The following is a 15604-nucleotide window of genomic DNA, read 5'->3' as shown; positions in this document are numbered from 1 at the left end:
TAAAATATTTGTATACATAACATTTGTTTGTTTCATGGAAACTGGTAAAGTTACAATTAAATGGTAACTATAACGTGAAGACAGTACAACAGGAGGAATAAACAATGATTAGCAGAGACCTAAACCGAACCCACAAGACAAACATATAACGATGATGACCCATTGTAAAGTGTTTTTATTTCTTTCAAAGTCAGTAAGATGATTTCATTGCTGAGACTGTTATTGTGCTTCTTCTTTCCAACTACTTTCAGATGTCTTTGAAGTCCCGGAAAGAAAAGTATAGATTTCTCTTTTGTGGAGATCTTTTATTTATATATCAACGTCAAGTCTAAAATAGATTTTGCTTTTTAATAAGTAAATGTCACTGTTTTATAGATAAATATTTAATATTTACCAATTGGAGTAGGTAGGTGGCGCTCTTTAGCAGGCACTGTTAGAATTGAGGTCTTTTCATCATGGGTTCTTGTGAAATCACTGGTTTCATGCTCCACAGTTGAGTGGTGCACGGTAAATTTTTCCATAGTGCTTTGGCCATAGCATAAAGCCTGATTTGGGAATACAATGTAGATAACACTTAAGTGTTCCAGTACAAAGTTTATGTTGGTAGGTCTTGCCAGGGTTGGCCCTACCATGAAGCAGACTGAATCACGTGGTTCAGAGCAGTAGACTGTAGGGGGCAGCATCAGCTCTACACTCAGCTAATCTTTTTCAGTCTCTCACTTTGCTCTGCTACTTCTGCCTGACTCATGGAGCACAGAGCTTGCCTGCTATTAGTCTGTGTGCTGGCATGCCCCTTGATTAAAAATGCACAGCTCTTCGCTAGCCCTGCCTCCTCTCCATGCGCCATTCTTCCTTTTGGTTTCCCTACCCCCAGCCACCCATCTACACATCCGCACTCAGCCAAACACCTATCAGCACCCATTCACTCACCCATCAGGATCCATGCCAAAACGGGTAAAAAGGGCTCTGCCATGGAGATAAATGTAAATTGCAGCAATTTTCCTGGGAGGGGACACAACCCCTCCCAGAAGGCAATGGAAAATTAAAACAATATTACATATATTTTCAAACGATTGAACACACCTGTCGATAAAGTTGAAGGCTTAACTAACTAATCCAAACAATTTGGTGTGCCAAATAATCAGTACTAAGCAGATACATTTGATTTCATTTCCTACAGCTGAATAATTCACTAAAAATGTTGTTGAGAAAACACCACAGTACACAGATATTTATAGGAACTGAAATAAATTCCACTGTTATCTTTTTTGTTGATAGTAGAGTAAATTATTATGCAGGCTGAAAGGGGTTCCCAAACTTTTCATAACAGAAATGTACCTTCTTAAAACAGAAGGTATTTGTGATTATTCAGGTTAGCGTCAGTATATGAGGTGTCCCACGATGCATCACTGCTGAATATGCAAATCATCCCTTTGATGTCCCTGAAAGCTAAACACACCTCCAGAATCGCTGGAATGCAATGATGTGTCAGCTTTTTCATTGTACAGAGCCACACTAATCCAACATGCATACAGACTGTTTCAGACTGGTTGGTCCTCATCAGTGCATGGCAACTTTTTCATATGACTATAGTGTGCGCTTGTGAAATTGAGCCCCTTGCTCTTTCCTTCCCATTTTTCAAATTAATTTGTGATAGCTGATATCTGTTTTGGTTGATTTTTTCTATTTAACACATCATGGCATACATAATAAATTAAATTGTGTAATTGTGCTGTAATGTTCAAATTAAATATTTAAAGTTTTAGCTGCGACACTTCTAAAAACAAAGTGAGTTAGAATAAATGGAAAAAGAAAAACTAAAATAACGTAAAGTAAAAAGAATTATTTGTGGCCATAACCCGTAGTTACTTCAGACCTGCAAAGAAGAAAAGTGCTAAAATCCATGTTATTATAAGTTTTAACATATAAAGTTCAGCTTCTAGAAAAAATAAAATAAAGAAAGAGTTCTATATTTATAGAAGTACTTTGCAACACCAATAATCATATAGACATAGCTGTAAAGAGCGTAAAGTGTTCCTTTTCCTAAGAAATAACTTTAAGTGAATACAGACATTTAAAAACTTTTCCACTAAGGCTTAAATGGATTAGATTGTCCAGTAATGCAGGCTCACCCAGTAGAAGAAAGTTTAGATCACCCCAGTCTTCACCTGGGAATGAAAGTCACTAAAAGCATCGATTAAGGACTGTGAAAGGCAAAGAGGAAATGTAGGTAGCCATCATTACAGCAAAAGCCAACATAATGAAGGGGGAACTGAACACAGAACCATCACCAGTTTCAAACATCACAAAATGTTCCATAAAAAGTTTTATATACCTTATAAGTGTACTTTTTATGACGTGTTGTGCCACCTTGAAGGGAAACATATGAAGTGTCTTTCTGTCCATCCTAAGTCCATCGTATTAAAGGGCCAATTAATGTATATGTACTGTATGTTTTCAATTAGAAATAAGTAGAACTGCAGCACTCACTGATTCAGATGTGTGTCAGTTGTTTACAACACAAATCCCCCTGAAGAGTCTGGGCCCTCCACACATAGGTCAGAAAAGTTTTTCGTGGTAAAGGTGAAGAAAGCAAGCGTCCATTGCTCTATAAGGAAGTAGAGACAGGCACCATCTGCATTTCCGACATGCTCTTTTATTTGTAATCCACAGGAGTATCAGATATGCTTTGCCAAAATCTGTTGTTACTCTTACAAAGGGACCTCTGCAGGCAATTGTCGATATGGCATATGATTTAGCCAAGGGGTACAAGGTGTGGATGCAGGGGCACTAAGAGCTGTACATGATAGCCGTTTCACGTAGGAAACTCCTATTCACAAGAAGTCCAGGCATATCACTATAACTTATTTGTATATTTTTGGAATGTGGGAGGAAACCAGGGTGCCTGGAGGAAACCCACACAAACACAGGGAGAACATACAAACTCCTTGTTTATCATAACTTTTTAACCATTTTTGATTAAATTCATACTTGGTAAATAATTTTGATTTGGTTTGTCTTGTCCCTGTACAATAATTTTGTCGAGTCAAACGCCATGAATACCCCAATTGTCATTCTTAATCATGGACCAAGATAAAAAAAATACCAAAAATATTTACCAACTTACCTGTGAACTGTTAAACAGTCTTAGTTAAAAAAACAAAACAAAAAAACAAATACAACAATATTCGCCAAGTTGCCTTCCCAACCGACTCTTATGCATTTTGCATGAGTCCTGTAATTAATGGCAAATTTCCAATTTCATTGACTCTGCTCATCCTTACTTGTTTATCCCCGCTCAAATCATTTACGTTGAGGAACTTTTACAAAATTATAACTTATTTCTGTTGTATTATTGAAGTAAAGGTCTATTATAAAGAAAAAGAGAAATAGTTTTACTTAATATAGTTCTGTTTTTTAATTATAGGACCCATAGAACAAAAGTCACACAGAAGATTTATGGCAAAGAAAGATTGTATTGTTTTGCCAACTGATATCCTTTGTCTTCAACTAAGGTATTATTTCAGTTTGGCAATTATTTTTTAACTAAATCAATATCTATATAAACAATACCTGATGTATGATCTCCTCTAATGTGTTTTAATGAATCTGTGCTTATGAAGCATGGTTGTGCCATACTAAAATGCTACTTACTTTAATTTTTCTACATCTGTTCATGCATTAGCTACTGCTCTAATCAAAACATATATTTCTCAAGCTCACTCGCTGTAAAAATGTAAACATTTTTGCCCATAAATACACATTAACAGCTATGTATTTACATATATAGTATATATCAAGACTTTCCTTTTCATACTGGTTCTTGTAACACAGACATAGGCTCTACAACAATGCACAGTGCAGCTAGTCTTGCTCGAACACCAACTTTAAACATAGAATGTTTTCCAAATAAATACTAAATTTTTTAGACTATAACAGGGGTCCCCAATCTTTTCCGGGGCGTGGACTACTTTCTGACCAAATTTTTGATGGGGGGGTTTGGGGGGTGCGCGTCCTAGTGGACAGTGTCGTGCGGTTATGGGGGGGAGGGGGCGGGGGTGCTGCAGCATAGCTAGCATAGTTGCCCCAGTATTGGGAGTTTAGTTGCCCCAGTATGGCTAGTATAGTTGCCCCAGTATAGCTAGTATAGTGCCCCAGTAATAGCTAGCATGGTGCCCCAGTATAGCTAGTATAGTGACTAGTATAGTGCCCAGTATGGGTAGGTAGTGCCCCAGTATAGCTAGTATAGTGCCCAGTATAGCAAGTATAGTGCCCAGTATAGCTAGTATTGTGCCCAGTATGGGTTGGTAGTGCCCCATTATAGCCCAGCGGCTTCCTGTAGCGGCGATGTGTATCGCCGTTACTGTGGGAACCGCTCTCCTGCTTCCTGCCTCCTCACAGACAGCAGCCAGGAGACGCGCTGCTGGGAATCAGTTACACACGCAGGAAAGGGGAATATAGGGAAGCGGCCGATGGCTAAGGTAATAGGGGCGGGGGGGGCAAGAGGATAGTCCCACGGCCCAACTGCAAATGTCCTATGGACCAGCAGTGGGCCACGGACCGGTGGTTGGGGACCCCTGGACTATAAGACTCACTTTTTCTCCCCCAAAAGTGGGGGGAAAAAGTCACTGCATCTTATAGTCCAAATGCAGGGACTTCCTGACTTGTGAATGCCTGCCGATACAAACTTTCATGCGCCGCAATGTCCGGGACTACTTGTACTGTGCCCATGCAGAGGAGGACACAGAGGAGGAAAAACAGGGGACACAGGGGGACGCAAATGGGCATAGAGGAGGACACAAGGGAGACAACAAGGGGCATAGAGGAGGACAGAGACAGGGGGACACAGAAGGACACAAGGGGACAGAGGAGGACACAGGAAGACACAAGAGGTACAAGCGGGCATGAGGTCCAAGGAGGGCATAATCCACAAGATGCCTCTTCACCATGGATGCACCAGGTTTAGTATATATTTTTTCCCCTGGTTTTGTCCTTAGGAGTGTCTTATGGTCGGGAGCGTCTTATAGTCCAAAAAAACACGGTACTTAGTACATATTTAATGTCTCTTTTTATATGTTATTTATCTCATGATTTATCTCACTCGGCCAGTGACACAGTCACCTGTTGGCTTAGTTAACATACAGTAGAATCTGTCTAGAGTACAAAGTAATGTTATCACCCATCTCAAGCATAAGGCTGTTTATGAACAAGAAAAGACCCAACATGCATGCACACTCTTAAAACATCCTTCTTACTTGCTGGGATTGTTGTCCAGTAATGAATGGATGAGGGGTTGTGCTATACAGCTGCTATGAAAACAAAGCAATTACTTAAAGGAATTCTATCGAAGAATGTATTTTTTGTGGCTGCATTGGTAAGGGATGTAAAAGCATTATAAATAAAGGACTCTACATATACTTTTGTCATGTAATGCTTTTTTAGTCAATAAACCTGTTTTACAGTTTCCTATAGATAGCAGTGGACAGAGGAATAGTCCACTTTTGTAGGTGCCGACGCTGAGGGTAAAAATGTGTTAAAGCTTCCCCCCACTCCACACACACACACTCACACACACACACGTAACTCATGTGGCTGCTGTAGAATGTACTCATATGCCTGCCAATGTAACAAGAGCTGAGAGCTTCTCTCCCCTTCTCGCCTTCCTGTCATGTGTATGTCTGCTAATATGCCCGTCAATAGGCTGTAACAGGAGCTGAGAGCGTCTCCCTCTTATCTCGCTCCTGTCATAAATTACTCTAAACACACTGTGTCTGCCGTGTCATCGGAGGTATGCGGTTGCTATGCAATGGCAAACTAGGAAAAGGGGGGCAGAAACATTCCATTCTGCAGAGCAATTTGAACATGTTTTAGTACAGATGATGCGCTGCAGAATGGGACGCTTCTGCCCTCCTTTGTATTAGTTTGATTTTGCATAACCACAGCACACAATGACGGGGCAGACTCAGTGTGCACACAGAAGGTACAGGGCAGGAGCGAGAGAAGGGAGATAGCTCTCCCTCCTCTTACATACTATTGCTGGGCACAATTTCTGCAGCTGCCACCTCAATTAGAACTTGCATTGAGGAGGGGTGGGCTGCATAATAGGAGCGAGAGAGGTTGTCTCTCCTTCCTCAAACCTAACTGCGTGTTGGGAGAGGGGGCGGAGCCAGGAAATACACTGTGCCGCTCAGATTACAGAGATACATCAGCGGCATCCCCTAGGAATGTGGACAGTTCTTCTGCCCCGACGCCGTCAGTTAATCCAGAGTACCCTGACGTGCAGGTACCTGGTATGTAAAAAGCATTATATAACAAAAATATATGCTGAGTCCTTTATTAAAAATGCTTTTACATCCATTACTAATGTTAGCACAAAAATGATTTCTTTACTATTCCTTTAAGCAACCTAACCCTCATTAATGGGTACAAGGGTCATCTACCAGAGTCCTTATTCATTGAGTTGTAAAACGTGTAAAAAGTGTTAAAAACACAAACAATGAATGTTTTATTATTTTATTTTTATATTGATTGAGGAATGTAGGGTTCTTCTTCCAGCACCTTCATCTGGTGACTTGAACAAGGTTTCTTCTTTTACTGATTGCACTGGCATCCTTTTGGAGTAGCTTGAAGTTTTCTTGTAGGTTGTATGAAGAATCCTTACAGATTAGCATCAGCATCCTCTTATTTCTTCTAAAGTTCATAGCAGCCCTCTTCTGTCTAGATGGAAGAGATGCTGTATTGGGCATCTTCTTACTTTGAGCTCATCTGATGAAAAATGTATAATTTTTTTTACACCTGATGTGATTATCTCAGTGACGTTATTAATTGAAGCTAATACAGTGAAAGTAGTGGCTGTGATATTCACCTTCCTATGCCATCTACGCATTGTCTAAGGTGCTGTATACTGCATTGGTATGTTTTCAGTGTCATGTCACGTCTCTGCTGACTCAGTCAATATGACTGCTCCATTGTACTCAGATAACAATAGGATCTAACTTATTAGGAATTGACTTTCATCATTTAGAGGTCACATGATCTGATACCCTTCGCTTCTAGGAATGAAGGTATGAGTGCTTTGGCAGTATTCTTTCACTAGATTTTTTTCATAAAGTTTTTTCTTAGCTTGTTTATTTATTGTTTTAGTAATAAAATCAATTCTTTAGAGTGGTTCAAAGAGGTATGTGTTCATGTAAGCACAATCTGCATTATTTTTATCTATAAGGAGACCAGTCATTGAGAATACATAAAGAGAACCCAAATCAGCCACAGTCAGTGCTTCTGCATGATGGTTCACAAGTATGCCAGCTCCAGATATGACATCTACAACAACTAAAATAGAGAGTTCATTGACTTCTGGGTGTCCAAGCTTGACCCAGAGCTTGACCAGAGCTTGCAGAACTTCTTCTAGAGTTGCTTGCCTGTCCAACTGCAAGTGTCTTATCAGAAAGAGTATTCAATGCAGCTGATGGTTTCTGATGCATTAGCCTTTCCTAAAGCCAGTGTAGACTGGCTAACTCTTATTAAAATGAACCAGACTTGGATCTATTCTATTTTATCAAATTCCACTCATTAGCTGCAACATACTGCTAGGACTTCCTCGTTTATATAACACATTAATTCAAGAGTATCCTGACTCTTATCAGTGGCCTTGGGACATTTTTTGAACATCAGTTCAAGAGTCTCTTGCCTCTTCTCTGTGGCTAGCCTAAATGTTTTAACCATCAATTAAAGAGCACGCTCTGTGGTCGGCCTAAACCTTTGCTAAGAGGACCTGTTTAAGAGGCTTTTTTAAACTCAAAGGGCCTTCTGGATCTACTCTGAGGTCTTCCTATTTTTTTCTAAAGAATGGACCACTTCTAGAGCCTTCTGTTTAAGCTCCGGGACCAATTTTATTTTTTGTTGAGATGAGAGACTAAAGTCTAACAGACTTTTAACTATTACTAAGAAAAAAACTATTATGGCGCCAATCTAATTTACTTTTTCTCCTAAGTTTTTCCTCTCTTAGAAGGTCATTTTACATCTTCTGATTAAAACAACTTTTTCAATCTACAATTAAAAAAGTACCAAAAAGCATGTGAAAAAGTACCTTCAAAGTTATATGGTCTTGTTAGTTGGTAGCTTAAAGGAAACCAGAGACGACACGTACTTACCGTTTTATACATACCTGGGGCTTCCTCCAACCCCATGTGCATGGATCGCTCCCACACTGCCATCCTCCGCTGCCTGAAGATCCGGTACCGGGTCCTGTACCTTCCTCCAGTCGTGGCCAGTCTGCAGAAGAAGAAGTGTGCTCTTTATGTATCTCTCCAGCAGCTGCTAGAGATATATGTAAAGAGCCCATTTCCTCTTGCGCAGACTGGCCACGACTGGCTGAACTAATGGGAGCCGATACTGGAGCTTCAGGCAGCGGTGGACAGTGGCGTGGGAGTGATCCGTGCATATGGAGCTGAAGAAAGCCCCAGGTATGTACAAAACAGTAAGTCTGGTACACTTTAAAAGGTATTTCACTTATATTGTGAAAATATCACGTAGGAGAAAACTTAGGAGAAAAAGTGATTTGTATTGGGCCCCTTGTCCACTGCAAAATTAGCAATATTGAAATACAGGGAGCAGCAGAACAAGACAAACCTAATGCTAAACTGGCACAAGTTGAGGTTGATCTTACAGGGAAAAAAAAAAAGTTTTAGTTTTCCGGACATGTCTTAATTTTTTTGAAAGTGCATACACACAAATAGTAAAAAAGAGATTGATAATATAGAGCAAAGTGCGTGCTGTCAAAATACTGTGTCACTGTTTGGAGTCCAAAAATGAGCCACAGTGACTCCTTGGTGGCATTAGCAGGATTAAGGGGCCCCACAAAGCTATGAACTGAATTCATGTCCCTTCCAATTTGCTATTGTAGCCACCAAATTACCCCTCATTACCCCTCATTACCTATCACTGAGAACATTTTCCCTATTTTTTTTTAAATAGCACATTGTTCATGTGGTCTTTCCATTTCTTTTCATAAAATGGCTGTTGTACAATCTCTGAAGAGATCAAAACGGAAACCCGTTTTCCCCCATTAACTTTCATGTTATTCAGATTAGTTTAGGACTTATTCAGACAAAGTGAATCCAAACTGAATGAAGGTAAATTCTGCTGATACTAGTCAAAAACAATACTGGGATCCATAGATCTGGGGATGTGCCCTGCTTTAAAAGAAATAGGTTTTTATGTTTAACCAAAATGACAACCTTGTAGATGATGCAATGTTTTATTATTATCAATTGAGAGATTACAATTTAGAAGTGGATTGTTTCTTTGAGTGCTTGCCAGCCTGACACCCCTTAACAATCCAATACTTGACTTTGACTTCAATATTCCTTTTCAACAATAAATAACCATAGGTGCCCAGGCAATACTGGATCTTTGCCTCATTACTCCCATTATTACTAAAGCTATTATGTATTTAATTAAGTGAGCTCTGTTTGGCTTCAATAGTGTCTCCATTCCTGGAAGATTTCCCAGTAAATGTCATGTCAAAACCCACCTATTCTTTTAAAGTTCAGGACTATTCAGAAAAATGTAATAAAAAATGGATATTTTGAAGATATATGAAATATCTTCACACTCCTAAACTCCCACTATCAGGCACTTGCTGTTATTACTATTGTAACAGACTTTCAAAGATACAGGAAAGAGGACCTGTCCCCCATGCATCTGCATACATTAAATTAGGGCGACTGGAAAAAATGGCACAGGATGAAGCCAAAACTGTAAAATATCAGCTATAACAATGTTTTTATCATTGCATCATCTTTATCTAAAATATAATAATAAATATGTTAAAATAACGGTATTAAAAATGATGCGGGGTGAAGGTGAAATTGCAAAATATTGTCTATAACAATGAAAACAAAGAAATATTTACTGTCGTAATGAGGATAGTAAAACATTGGTAAATATCCTATATAATAATTTGCCTATGTCCCTGTGCCCCATGTCCCTGTGTCAGTGCTTTTGCACTACTGCGCATGTGCCGCTGACAGCCGTTTGGGACAGGACAAGGACAGGCCAGGGCGGGGGCGGGCGTGTTTGCGCACAGTGGGCTTGCGCGCTGACATGCAGCGGTGGCGGCGGTGACAGACCTAGAGAACATTTTTAAATGGGCTTAGGTGGACTAGTTACCTATATTATACTACAACTAAACCTAACCCTACTCTCACAGAGAACCCTCCCTCTACTGATGCCTAACCCCCCTGGTGGTGCCTAACTCTAAGACCCCCTTCCTGATGCCGAACCCTTACACCCAGTTTCCTGAGGCCTTACCCTGTTGGCAAATCCTAAAATTTCCTCTGCCACACATAACGTAAAAAGCCTGATACATTTTTAAGACAATTAATTGACGATAATTTACAAAATGATAATCTTCAATAAGAAAAATTTTACTTGGATGGGCACGGCGCCCACTATTTATCGGGTGCCCAAATGTCTGCTTTTGGTGCCCAATAGCTGATGTTCCTCATTATCATCTATAGGGCAACCAAGTAGTCCATTAGCTGCAGGTGCCCAAATTTTCTGCTTCCCATGCACCTACATGCAGCACAAAAGCCAGAAAATATTTCAACATGTTAACCAATTAATGGCAAACGTACTTATTAGAACGTCCTGTTTGAGCCTGTTAATGGCAACAGGAGGTTTTAATAAGTCGCTCCCTCCCGCCACCGCTCTGCACGTTACCCATCGGGTCTCCGCCGTTACCCATCGGGTCTCCATGTTCTGTGATTGGGGAAGAGGACGGAGCGGTCCTCTACCCAATTACAATGCCTGGAATGAATGGGCATGACCGCGATCAGCAGCCACGTCCTTTTAAAAAACAGGAAGCCGTCACAGTTCAGTAAAATATTTTTAAAAAAAATGAACACTTCCTAAACAGGAGAGTGTTCACTAGCGCCATCTTGTGGCCAAAAATTTAAATTACACATACACACATACAGGCACATACATACACATAAAATTATACACAATATCAATAAAATTAATAACTTACACTTCCAAAGCCCCCCTCCCCCCCAAAAAAAACACTTGTAAAAAAAAATCAGTTTAAAAAAAAAAACATAAATAGTTGCTTTAGGGACTCAGCTTTTATATATTATGAGGGAATATTACTATAGCTTTACTACATAGGGGCTTCTAATTATGGGCCGGACAAAAAAAAAATAGAAAAAAACCTATATTTCCACATAATATATTTTCACCACACATTGTGATAGGAACATAATTTAAACAGTTTAATCATCGGGACAACTGGGCAATAAAAATGTGTTGGTTTTATCCTCAGGAGAATGTTTAATTCTAAAACTATAATGGCCAAAACCGAGAAATTTTTTCCATTATTTTCTTATTTTTCCCATTAAAACGCAATTAGAAAAAAAAATCTTAGCAAAATGTACTACCCACAGTAAGTCTAATTGGTGGTGAAAAAATGAGGTATAGATCCTTTTGTCGTGATAAGTAGTAATAAAGTTATTAGGGAATAAAAGGGAGAAGCACTGACAGGTGAAAATTGCTCTGGTCCGTTAGGGTAAAAACCACTTGGGGGTGAACTGGATAAAAGACCTAAAGTGATCCTATAGTGAAAGGGATATGGAGACCAGTTGCCTGGCTAGCCTGAAAACCTGCAAATCTTTTAGTTTCAGAATTGTCTGCATCATACATTTTAAACAAGAAAGCAGAGCACCTCGTGTTCAATTTTTTTCTAGTCTGTGGCTTAAATTGTACCAGAGATAAACAATATTAAAGATTTATACATACCTGGGGCTTCCTCCAGCCCCATCCACACAGATCACTCCCACGCCGCTGTCCTCAGCCTTCTCCATCCAAGAGAGGTGCAGTACCATACATCCGTAGGGGCCAAGCTGGGACGACAACACAGCATAGTGCAGGGGGTGGAGTGGTTAAAGAGGAACTTCATCCTAAACCAAGCATACTGTCATTAAGTTACATTAGTTATGTTAATTAAAATAGATAATAATAATATAATCTCTCACCCACCCTGTTAAATGTTTATGATTTCATGGGGGCAGCCATCTTTTTGGTTGAAAGGAGGTGACAGGGAGCATGAGACACAGTTCCAACTGTCCTGTGTCCTGATTGCCCCTCCCAGCTGCGCGTGCTAGGCAACAAGAACAAAAACATCAGAAATCCAATCATGCTTTGCACATCATCAGGTGAAAAATGCACAGGCAGATTTCTTTGATGGGGCAGAGTTTAGCTTCTGTGCAGCTAAAAATGAGGCTTGGGTAAGATAAACAAAGTTCTGATGCTGTGAAACTGTTAAAGAAACACGAAACCTTTTCAGTGCTGCTGAGTAGATTTTTAGTCTGGAGGTTCACTTTAAGGTAAGGTAGCGGGTGAGGTGGCTATGGTCAGGTAGCGGGTACAGTGGTTAGGCATCTGGGGGGTTATGCATAGGTAGAGGGAGGGTTCAGTGTGAGAGTAGGCACGGGTGTGTATACATTACCTGGTCCCGTTGATCTGCAGCCAGCCTATCACCATACGGCTTCAGTCCCTGCATGGTGGTTGGCTGGCTGTAGGACTCCTGCACACTAACCAGGCAGTGGAAGAGTCACGTTCGTCAGAACCAGGTAATGTATAAATGTTAGATGCCAGTAATGACATAACTGTCAGGGAGCACTCAGTAAAAAACAGGTTCCTTTATTAATTAAAAACCACCCTCCATAAATTTGTATACTTTTTTGAATATAATTCTTAATAGGTATTTTAGTCTACTATTTTGCATTACACTCATTCATTCTTCCATTCGTAGTGGAAAAATGAATGAGTGTAATGCAAAATAGTAGGCTAACATACATATTAAGCATTATATACAAAAAAGCATACAAATTTATGGAGAGTGGTTTCTAATTAATAAAGGAACCTGTTTTATACCGAGCGCTTCCTGGCAGTTTTGTTATTGATATCGTATATACTCGCATATAATCCGACCCGCATATAAGCCGACCCCCCAACTTTTACCTGAAAAATCAGGAAAATATGATTGACCCCCATATAAGCCGGGGGTAGGAAATGCTGGATAGGTGCACGCCGCGTGATCCCCCCAGTGTGTCCCAGACAGTATAGCTAGTATGGTGCCCAGTATGGGTAGGTAGTGCCCCAGTATAGCTAGTATAGTGCCCAGTATAGCTAGTATAGTGCCCAGTATAGCTAGTATAGTGCGCAGTTTTGGTAGGTAGTGCCCCAGTATAGCTAGTATAGTGCCCAGTATAGCTAGTATAGTGCCCTTTATAGGTAGGTAGTGTCCAGTATAGCTAGTATAGTGTCCAGTATAGCTAGTATAGTGCCCAGTATAGGTAGGTAGTGTCCAGTATAGCTAGTATAGTGCCCAGTATGGGTAGGTAGTGCCCCAGTATAGCTAGTAAAGTGCACAGTATAGCCAGTATAGTGCCCAGTATAGCTAGTATAGTGCCCAGTATGGGGGAGTAGTGCCCCAGTATAGCTAGTATAGTGCCCAGTATAGCTAGTAAAGTGCCCAGTATAGCTAGTAAAGTGCCCAGTATTGGTAGGTAGTGCCCCAGTATAGCTAGTATAGTGCCCAGTATAGCTAGTAAAGTGCCCCAGTATAGCTAGTATAGTGCCCCAGTATAGGTAGGTAGTGTCCAGTATAGCGCCCTCACCGCTCCCTCCGCGGCCGCCGCTGCTATTACCTGTTAAGCCAGCGGCCACTTCCTCTAATCCGGGTTCCCCTCTCCATGCGTATAAGTGTTTCCCAGCAGTGCGGCCGGCGCTGCTGCTGTGACGAGGCAGGAGGCAGGAAAGAGCGTGGCTTCCTGTAGCAGCGATGTGTATCGCTGTTACCAGGGGAGCCGCTCTTTCCTGCCTCCTGCCTTGTTACAGCAGCAGCGCCGGATTAGAGGAAGTGGCCGCTGGCTGAGCAGGTAATAGCAGCGGCGGCCTCGGGGGGAGTGGGGGCAGGGGGGGGCCACGGACCACCACGGAACAGGACTCGCATAGGCCCCAACTTTTGGCCCCCTTTTGGGGGGTCAAAAATTCGGCTTGTATGCGAGTATATACGGTATTTATATTTTTGAGTGGGGGAAGGGAATACCCACTAGTAATAAGATGCGGCTAGTAAATATAAAGGTAACGATACTGAAAGCAGCACCCATAGGTCTCTTGAAATATATGCCAGTAATGACATGTTGTTACTGACGTAATTTAATGTTTTAGAAATGTCCTAAAACGATAAGTAACTTTAGTAACAAGATGTCATTATCGACATCACCCTGGGGTACAGTGTTAAAAAAGGAACAGTTCATCTCTATCAGGCATTACAAATAGCATTTAGGAGTTAAACCGGAAAATAACTTTAACTAAACATCGTTAGATTTATTTAGTACTTTCATTCAAAATGGTATTTAATGTTTTAAGGGCAGATACTATAATTGCTAAATAACAATAAGTGGAAAAAATAGCGGCTTTACCATGCGCCATTTTTCATACAAGCCGTTTTTCACTGTATGCGTTTCCAGCTGCCAAGCAAGGCATATCTCCCTCTACAGAATGTTCGTTTAGGCCTCGTTAACACTGCAAGAGAACACACTCATAGCATTACATTAGCAAGAGCTTTTAAAATCCCAAACGCTTACAAAAAACTCTAGCAGTATGAACCTGCCCTTATTGAGAGTTCTATGCACAGAGATCACCTGGCAGGACTAAAGATGTTGCCACCAGTTATACATATCAGGATGTAAATGAGGGTGAAGAAAGAGGTTACATTGGGCAGACACTGACAAAGTAATTTGTAAATAAATATTGTAAAAAAAATTAGAAGTTTTATTAGTTACGTTTTCTCACTACAGTTCCTCTTGAAAGCTGAACTATCTCAAATACCGGTACCGGTACCTTATGTTTTAAGAAGGCAAAAAGCCAAAAACTAATTAAAAGTAAAAAAAAAAATTGCAGTTTCAATATCTCTCTTACTACAGGGACACTTTAGAAACTCCAGGAATTTCTTTTTGTTTCGGTTTTGGACAAGTTGTTTTTATTGCTGTCTGTGTAACACTCTGGAAGGATTTCCCTAATCTCCTGACTAGAAGCATATCTCTCTAACAGCGAGAGAAATTACAGCTAATATAATACATTTTGGCAGAGCATCGAAGAGTTAAAACACTTGACAGGATTTTATTTCTGCCTCCCTTTTTATGTCCCAGGTCCCAACGGGTTAATTATGACATGGAAGTCCACGAAAGTCCATAGAAAAGGAAGTAAGAGAAAAAACCCCAATTGGGACATAAGCAGTAATAAAAACCCAATCATAACATCAAAAGTTAAAATACAAGTTATTCCTGCAGTTGGGCTCTAAAGGCACTGTACAGCTCTTTTTTATTGTTCTGTTAAATGCAAACATTTTTTTTACTTATTTTTCATCATGCAAATGTAAAATATTACATATAGTTGTTATATATTTACCACTTGCAGCTAAGCAAAGACACCGGTTGTCGTGTACTCAGCTGCATGCGAGAGACCAGTTTAAATGACAACCTAGAAACACTTCTTTGGATCTAAACAAATGTACAAGAATCAATTTATGTTTTTAGTG

General features: G+C 40.3%; 1 long non-coding RNA gene across 1 annotated transcript; it reads right to left on the bottom strand.

Moving 5' to 3' along the window:
* Positions 1–6536: 6536 nt before the first annotated feature.
* Positions 6537–14584, bottom strand: LOC137570532 (uncharacterized). Its single transcript, XR_011031075.1, has 3 exons — positions 14487–14584; positions 11797–11957; positions 6537–6765 (listed from the first exon to the last, which is right to left on the bottom strand). It is a non-coding gene; the product is annotated as an uncharacterized lncRNA (long non-coding RNA).
* Between the last annotated feature and the right edge of the window lie 1020 nt (positions 14585–15604).

Source organism: Hyperolius riggenbachi, chromosome 4 (assembly GCF_040937935.1).
Source record: "Hyperolius riggenbachi isolate aHypRig1 chromosome 4, aHypRig1.pri, whole genome shotgun sequence".
NCBI lineage: Eukaryota > Metazoa > Chordata > Amphibia > Anura > Hyperoliidae > Hyperolius > Hyperolius riggenbachi.
The sequence above is the reverse complement of the archived record's forward strand: the minus strand, read 5'-3'. Positions and strand labels throughout refer to the sequence as shown.